The sequence below is a fragment of the Monodon monoceros genome, unplaced genomic scaffold, assembly GCF_005190385.1.
Source record: "Monodon monoceros isolate NGI ecotype Baffin Bay Population unplaced genomic scaffold, NGI_Narwhal_1 Super_Scaffold_21, whole genome shotgun sequence".
In the NCBI taxonomy this organism is placed as follows: domain Eukaryota; kingdom Metazoa; phylum Chordata; class Mammalia; order Artiodactyla; family Monodontidae; genus Monodon; species Monodon monoceros.
In genome coordinates, this window is record NW_021703778.1 from 70,038,438 (window position 1) to 70,046,773 (window position 8,336).

Here is an 8,336-nt window from a genome sequence, read left to right on the forward strand (position 1 = left end):
TGTTCTCCAGGGGTTTGATCATGATGTGCCCATGTGCAGTTTTCTTTGTCTTCATCCTCCTTGAGATTCATTGAGCTTCTAGGATCTATAAGTTTATGTTTTCCAGAAAACTGGGGAACATTTTGGCCATTATTTCTTTAATACTTTTCTCCACATTTCTCTTTCTCCTCTCTTTCTGGGACTTCAATTACATACAAAATATACAACATGATATTGTTCACAGGTCACTGAGGATCTATTCATTTTTTAAATATTTTTTTCTTTTTGTTCTTTAGATTAGATAACATCTATTGCTCTCTCTTCAAGTTCACTACCCTTTCTTTTGCTCACTCCAATCTGCTGTCAAGCCTATCCAACAAGCTTTTCATTTCAGACATTTTACTTTTCAGTTCTAAAATTTCCCTTTAGTTCTTTTTTTATAGTTTTCATTTTTCAACCAAGATTTTCCATCTGTTAATTCATTATGATAATATTTTTCTTTAAGGTTTTTAAAATGTGTAATAACAGCTTTAAAGTCTTTATCTGCTAATTCTACTCTCTGGATTATCTTGATATCTTTCTTTTTTTAAAAACTAATTTATTAAGGCATGATTGACATACAAAATCTGTACATATTTAGTGTATACAACTTGATGAGTGTGGTGAAACCATCACCACAATCTGTGCAGTAAACTGGTTCATCACCTCCAGGGTCTGTTTCTATTGATGACTATTTCTCTTGTGTGGATAATATTTTCCTATTTCTTAGCATAGATAGTAACTTTTTACTGTTGAGGACATTATAAATAATGTGTTGCATAGACTCTGAATTCTGTCACCATGCTCTAGAATGTGTTAATTCTTGTTCAAGCAGGCAATTAATTTGGCGAGACTCAAATTCCAAACTCTGCCCTTGGTGGGTAGCAGCTGGAATCTCTGCTCAGTTTTTTTCAAATTGTTAACTGTTGCATCTTTGCTGGGCTTCTTAGAATCTCTTCCATATATGTGTAGCTCAAAGGTCAGCCAAGGATTTGCATGCTATTTATTTGCAAATTATGGATCCCTGCCTTGCAACTTCCTCCTTTCTGGGATTCCCCTTCATTTTCAGCCTTTATGACAGCCCTAAACTTCATCCTCTTACTTCCTTAGCCAGTAAGACTGTGCCTTTCTTCCTAAATTATAGCCACTTTGCATCTCATGGACTGAGAAGTGCTTTCGGACCAAAGTCACACACACATAAATCTCAACTGTTACAGTTCCCTTCTTTCAACATCAACTCCCTTCTAGCTTCTACCTGTTTTCAATTTATCTCAGTACCTTCAAATAGTTGTTTTTTAAAAAAATATTTTATCCAGAATTTATGATTGTTATCTTCAGGAGGATTAGTCTGTAATAAGCTACTCTATCATTATCACAGTTGTAACTAGGTCACTTTTTAGTCTTGCCATTGTATAATACTATCTTTATCAAAATGAAAAATATTTGCTATTAATATGGTTATGTTAATTGCTACTTTCCAATAAGTCTTAAGTGGTTATATTTTTTTAAACTTTTATGGCTCTATTTCTTCTTCAGATGAGAAAATAAGACAGAATTAAATGAGTTCTGGATTATGTAATGCCACCAGGGTACTATACAAATACTTAAAATATATGTTGTAAATGTAATAAGCAAAGTACAAAGAAAAGCTATAGGAACTCAGAGGAGGAAGAGATCAGAGGTAATTTCCTAGAGGACGTTACCTTTAAGCCAATTGTTAAAAGGTGACAGGAATTTAGTAGCCAGAGTTGAGAAAAAGAGAGAGAGAGAATATTCCAGAAGGAACATCATAAGCAATGCAAAAAAAAGTGGGAGGTTGGAGGCTCAAGTCTTAATGGTTATAGCTATAAATATAATTTATAACTCAAAATCAATACTTAAAAGCCCATAGTGTGAACATACTGCTATATATAAAAATATGGGTAAACCTCACACCAATTTTAAAAGAAAAAAGTCAGACACAAAAGAATACATACTGTAATAATCCATTTATGTAAAGTTCACAAACAGAAAAATAATAGCTGATAATAGAATTCAGAATAGTGGTTACCTTTGAGTTATGGTAGTGACTGGGAGGAGCAAGAGAGGGGCCCCTGGGGTGCTTGTAATGCTGTACCTCTTGTTCTGGAGGCTGGTGACCCACAGCGTCCACTTTGTAAAAATTTATCAGTTGATGACTTTATGATTTGTGCCTTTAAAAAAAACTTATACTACAATAAAATGTTTATGTGAAACAAAAATAAAACCCAGTTTCTGGTATGAAAAAAAGTTTATGGTGTGTATCTCCATATATTAACACATTAATTCCTCACAATGGCCTTATGGAAGGTCAGCGATGATGAATTTTATGTTAAATTGAATTATATAAACTTGAAATACCATGATGTAAAATAATTCTTGCTTTATACACAAAGTTTGAAATAATTCAAATGCCCCCAAATTTAAAAAACAATAAAATTTCATTTTCTTTCAAAGCTGGATCAATCTGAGTGAATTTAAGATATATTTAAGCTTAAGTTTCCACAGGAAGGCACCACTTGAGTAAATAAAAATATCCTGTGTTATTTAGAATATGAGTTTAGCAAGTGTAACACATAACAGTAGATTAGGGGCTTCCCTGATGGCGCAGTGGTTGGGAGTCTGCCTGCCAGTGCAGGGGACATGGGTTTGAGCCCTGGTCTGGGAACATCCCACATGCCCTGGAGCAACTAAGCCCGTGCTCCACAACTACTGAGCCCGCATGCCACAACTACTGAAGCCTGCATGCCTAGAGCCTGTGCTCCACAACAAGAGAAGCCACTGCAATGAGAAGCCCGCGCACCGCAATGAAGAGTAGCCCCCGCTCGCTGCAACCAGAGAAAGTCCGTGCGCAGCAACAAAGACCCAATGCAGCCATAAATAAATAAATAAATAAATTTATATTTAAAAAAGCCAGTAGATTAAATGTGACAATAATTAACGTTTTCTCACGTCACAGTTTGAGCAGAGCAGTTTATGGCTGACATGGCAGCTCTACAATGCCAGGTACCCACACACTTACCATTTTACTGCTCTGTCCTCCTGAACAGGCCATTTTCTATCTTGTGATCTAAGATGGCTGCTACACTCCCACCATCTTGTCTGTATTCCAACTGGTAGAATCACTACAATTCCTATACTGCTGGCCAGAACTTGTCACAAAGACACAGGAAGCTACCATAGGGCCTGGGAAATGTAGTTTCTGGCTAAGTAGCACACTGAAGGTCCACCAGCAGTCTTTGCCGTATCTACCATTCTTTGTCTAGCTGTCTTGAATTATGTGGTTTACAATTATGAAATGCCTCCAGGAACAAATCCTTTACATAAAACTCAGCTGCCCTGTAGATAAGAATATCCCTATTTTACAGAAGATAGAACTGAGACTCAGAGAAGATAAATGACTTACCCCCCTCCCACCCCCACCCCTACATTGCTAATTAAATGGCAGAGCTGGGACTCAAATCCAGTGCTCCAAGCTCAGGGTTCTTGCTTTTCTGCTACAGAAGCCTCTCCAGGCTCCAAGAATACTGGTAATCCTTAGTCTGAGAGAAAGTGAGACTCCTACTGTATCTAAGTAAAATGGCACTTGGAAAGGAGTGAGATAGGACACGGAGTGGTAGAGCTTTACTATGAGGATGTAGTAAAGCTGATGACCTGAGCTGTGTTTTGCTCTAAAGTTTCAAGAACTCAGGAAGCAAGAAAATATAGTAAAAAGCACTGGGCCATGAAACAGTGACATGCATTTTAGTTGTGCTTCTGAACTAAAAGGCAGATTAGACATGTGCTCCAGCCATTTTCCCTTTCTGAGTTTTAGTTTCCCCATCCAACAGATGAGGAGGAGTGCTGGGACAGGGTTGCTGAATATGGCCGTGAAGGTTGTGCACAATTTCTTAAATTCACCAAGCAGGAGATTCTGGAGCAGAGTTAGAGGGTGCAGCACAGCTCCAAGCCTAACCCCTCCCCAGTCCTTAGAAATACTACTGGTAAATTCTCAAAATATTGGGATTCTCAGAAATACTACAAAATATGGAGAGAAGACAATCAAGCAGGCATTCTTATCTTTTTTCTCTTCTGACAAGGGAACTTGGAAGAAACAAGTGAAATTAAAGTAAATAATGTGTCTGATTCTTCCTGAAAGAAGTGACTACTTCAGGATCCCACCAAAATGTTCCAAAGCCCTGGGGGTGGGGGTAGGGAGGGATGGTTTCATCCTCAATTGGGTAGAGCAAACCCTGATACAATATGTTCATCAAAATCTCAGGAGACGGAGGGGCGTCTACATATTTTAACAAAAACCGCGTATGTCCTAAAACAGAGGCTTCTCCCACCTATGCCCTCAGGTCACAGAAAGGTGGAGAAAATCCAGAATACCCAGTTTTCAGATGTTGGGAGAGAAAACACATTGGTACCAGACAATGGGGGAGGAGATACTATATCAGAGCAAGTAGAATGTCTGTACATAGCTGCCCAAGTATGTACAAGGGGAAAAGAAATGACACAGTCACTAATGATCTATTACATACATGTCAGTATTTCACCCACAGCTAACAAAAGAAAAAGAGCTGAGGAGGGAGGGAGGGAGGGAGAATCATGAGCTGCAAAAGACAAAGCCTAATCTAGGAAAAAACATAACTCAAGGAACAGAAGGAATTTTCTCACAATTTCTTCACATTATAGCACAGCTTGATAGGAGCATAAATTAAGTAAAACTAGAGCTCAACCATGAGATGATAAAATAGCAGAATGAGATAAAAAGGGAGGTTGCAGACATAAGGAAATAAACTGAATACCAAAATACTTTATGGAACTAATAAGTAAACTATAAATAGAAAGAACAGATACTGCTGAATACGGAAATACTGACATGGAGAAAAGACTGTAAGCACAGTAAATGCAGAGGAAAAAATAAAGGAGATTAATTAGAAGTTAACAGATATGCATATTAGTTTGTTACCAGCTAAGCTGCTGTAACAAAGAAATCCAAAAATATAATGCCTTAAATAAATTAGTTTCTTCTCACTCACAAAAGAGTCCACAGGTAAGAAGTCCAAGTCTGGCAGGATCTCCTCCAGGAGGTCATCCAAAATATGGTTCCTTCTATCTTGATGCTCCATCACCTCCTCATTCCTGTGGTTATAGGACAGTCTCATTTCAATGGTTGAAGCTGGCTCCTTTACACACCCATGTTTCAGTCTGTAGGAAGGATAAAAATAGTCCAGGGCAAGCACTCTAAGGAGATGCCACAGAGGTTATACATACCACTTCTGCCACATCTTATTGGCTTCATGTCCCCATTTAGCCACAGGGGACACTGGGAAATGTGGTCTTTAACTGGATAGCCATGTGCTCAGCTAAAACTCAGTGTTCTATTCTAAAAGGAACCAGGAGAGAACGAATAGTTAGGAACCACACTATGAAAGATAAAGATGAGCCAACATTTAAGGACACTTGATGTCCCTCACACAGAGAACCCAGCAAATGAAAGAGAAGATGTATCTAATGCTGTAATTCAAGAGCACATTCCGGAAGTGAAGAAAGAACTGAATCTGCAGGTGGAAAGAAAACTTTGAATCCCAGGAAATTTTGATTTAGAATATTTAACATAAAGGTATTTCCTAGTTAAACACTTGAACTTGAAAGACAGAGAATGCTTCAGACATCCAGGCAGAAAGAAAAATCACCTACAAGGGGTAAAAAATCAGGCTGGCATCCAATTTCATTACATTCATTGTGGAAGACAATGGTATAGTCTACAGAGTTTTAAGAAAGGATGGCCCCGGGTGTAATTCAAGTATAAAGGCTCAGGGAAGTAAAACACCCACGAACACTTGTTGGAAAGAACTGCTTGATAACCAAAGCCAGGCAATTTAATAATCCACCAAAATAAAGAACTCAAGCATAAAGAAGCCCTGACAGAAGGACTGTTGATGAGCACTGGATCCATTCACATGTAGAACTAATACCAAACAATCATAGCAATGAAGGTTTCAAAACAATGTGAATATTATAAATCTGGACAATGTAAAAATAATATAATACAAAATTGGGAGGTGAGGCAGAGGAGATGGGAGTAGCAAGAAAGTTCTAATGTTCGCCATCTTTTGAAGCTGGGATATGTTATCCAAAATAAAAACATGTGGTGAAAAAAAACCTAAATGTTTTTCATAATTGCCTTTATTTAACAATGGAGCAGGAGTCCACAAATCACTGCCTGAGGGTGAACCACCTGTTTTTGTAAGTAAAGTTTCATTGGAACACAGCTTCACCCATTTGTTTCCATATTGTTTATGCTACTTTCCAGCTATAAAAATAGACTAAGACAGCTTAAAATTTTTACTCTCTGGCCCTTTAAGAAAAAAATTGCCAACCCATGCAGAGGAATCTTTTTTAATTCACAGGAGTCTTGTGGTAAAGAAATATTTATTTGAGGCTTAATGATTTGTTGGGTTTATTTTACTTTTTATCTTTTTGATGTGGTTTTAAAGTCTTTATTGAATTTTTTACAATATTGCTTCTGTTTTGGTTTTTTGGCCACGAGGCATGTGGGATCTTAGCTCCCGACCAGGGATCGGACCCGCACCTCCTGTATTGGAAGGCGAAGTCTAAACCACTGGACCGCCAAGGGAAGTCCCAATTTGCTGGATTTAATGCAGCCTTTTCCCTTCCTATTAAATTCATGTCAAATTAAGTTTAACAATATAAGTCCTACTTTTATAAAACAATAGATCAATCACTCCAAAGATGTCAGGGATAGTGAATCACCTAATGATATTTGGTATGGTTTCTTAAACTTTCATCTCTGTGTTTTTCTGCATTATTTGGAATCTTTATAATGAGCATATATCATTATTACCAGAATAATAAAATAGAATGATTTTTCTATTTGAAAACACTGGAAGCAAATATACCAAGATATTCACAATAATTAATTCTGGCTGACAGGAATATGATTGCTGTTTTCTTCTTTAAGCTTTTATATATTTTTTAAATATTGAAGAAATTTTAAGCTATTATAGAGGATTTTGGCATAAAGTGATAAAGTTCTGAATTATAGTTTTGGAAACAGTAATAAGTACCAGATAGGAGGGACATTGCTCTGTTTAGAATATGATTCTTTCATTAGTAGTACACAAACCAAAAAGCATGATTCAACATAAAATATAAAGCATGAGATAAAAGAGAATCCAGGGGACTTCCCTGGTGGTGCAGTGGTTAAGAATCTGCCTGCCAGTGCAGGGGACACGGGTTTGAGCCCCGGTCCGGGAAGATCCCACATGCCGCGGAGCAACTAAGCCCGTGCGCCACAACTACTGAGCCTACGCTCTGAGCCTGTGAGCCACAACTACTGAGCCCACATGCCACAACTACTGAAGCCCACGTGCCTAGAGCCCATGCTCCGCAACAAGAGAAGCCACCGCAATGAGAAGCCTGAGCAGCGCAACCAAGAGTAGCCCCTGCTCGCCGCAACTAGAGAAAGCCCTTGCGTAGCAACGAAGACCCAACGCAGCCAAAAATTAATTAATTAGTTATTTAAAAAAAAAAGAGAGAGAGAGAAGCCAGAAGCAGGTGATACTCGACTTCTGTTAGGCAATCAGCATATTCACAATGCCGGTTTCTTTAATTTGCATTAATCTAAACCTACCTTTCCAGTCTCATCCCCCACCTTATCCTCCTGATACACACAACATACTCCAGCCACACAGAGCCCTTCATCTTCAATGAGATCTTCATGCATTTGTATGCTATTCTGCTTTGCCGCCACCATTCTTTCTACCTACAATTGCATCCTCTTCTCTATGGGATATAATTCAGTGCTTCTTTTAAGACATAATTTAAGTATCCCTGACTGCAGTACGTCTCAACCTTGGCTGCACAGCAGAATCACCTAGGGAGCTTTATAAAAATACCGAGGCCCAGGCCCCAGCACAGCTATTCTGATTTAATTGCCCAGGGTTAGGACCCAGGCAGCAGTATTTTTAAAAAGCTCCCTGAGTGATGCTAATATACAGCCAGGGTTGAGAGTCATTGCAAAGCCTTCTGCGATACCAGCAGGCAGTTAATTACTACCTCTTCTGCACTCTCATAGCTCTTAGATTTTCCATTGCTCGTGAAATTTAATGCTTATTGTATTAAAGTTAGTGTTGTATAGTAAATGCTCAGTAAACGCTGAAGGTTGTTACCGCCCTTCTTCCAACCAAGCATATGCAGAAATGTAAACTCACCAGGAAGTCACCCCTCCATGCCCCCTACACACACACACACACACACACACACACACACACACACACACACACACACAC

The 8,336-nt window shown here is 38.5% G+C and overlaps 2 protein-coding genes across 3 annotated transcripts in view; one reads left to right on the forward strand and one right to left on the reverse strand.

Moving 5' to 3' along the window:
* Positions 1 to 8,336, reverse strand: part of AAGAB (alpha and gamma adaptin binding protein) — a 176,614-nt gene that overhangs the window by 146,445 nt on the left and 21,833 nt on the right. The window contains exon 2 of the mRNA XM_029237004.1: positions 5,061 to 5,229. The gene's annotated coding sequence lies outside the window, so the exon portion shown is untranslated. The remainder of the gene's footprint in view (positions 1 to 5,060; positions 5,230 to 8,336) is intronic.
* Positions 1 to 8,336, forward strand: part of IQCH (IQ motif containing H) — a 210,626-nt gene that overhangs the window by 56,721 nt on the left and 145,569 nt on the right. The window lies entirely within an intron of this gene.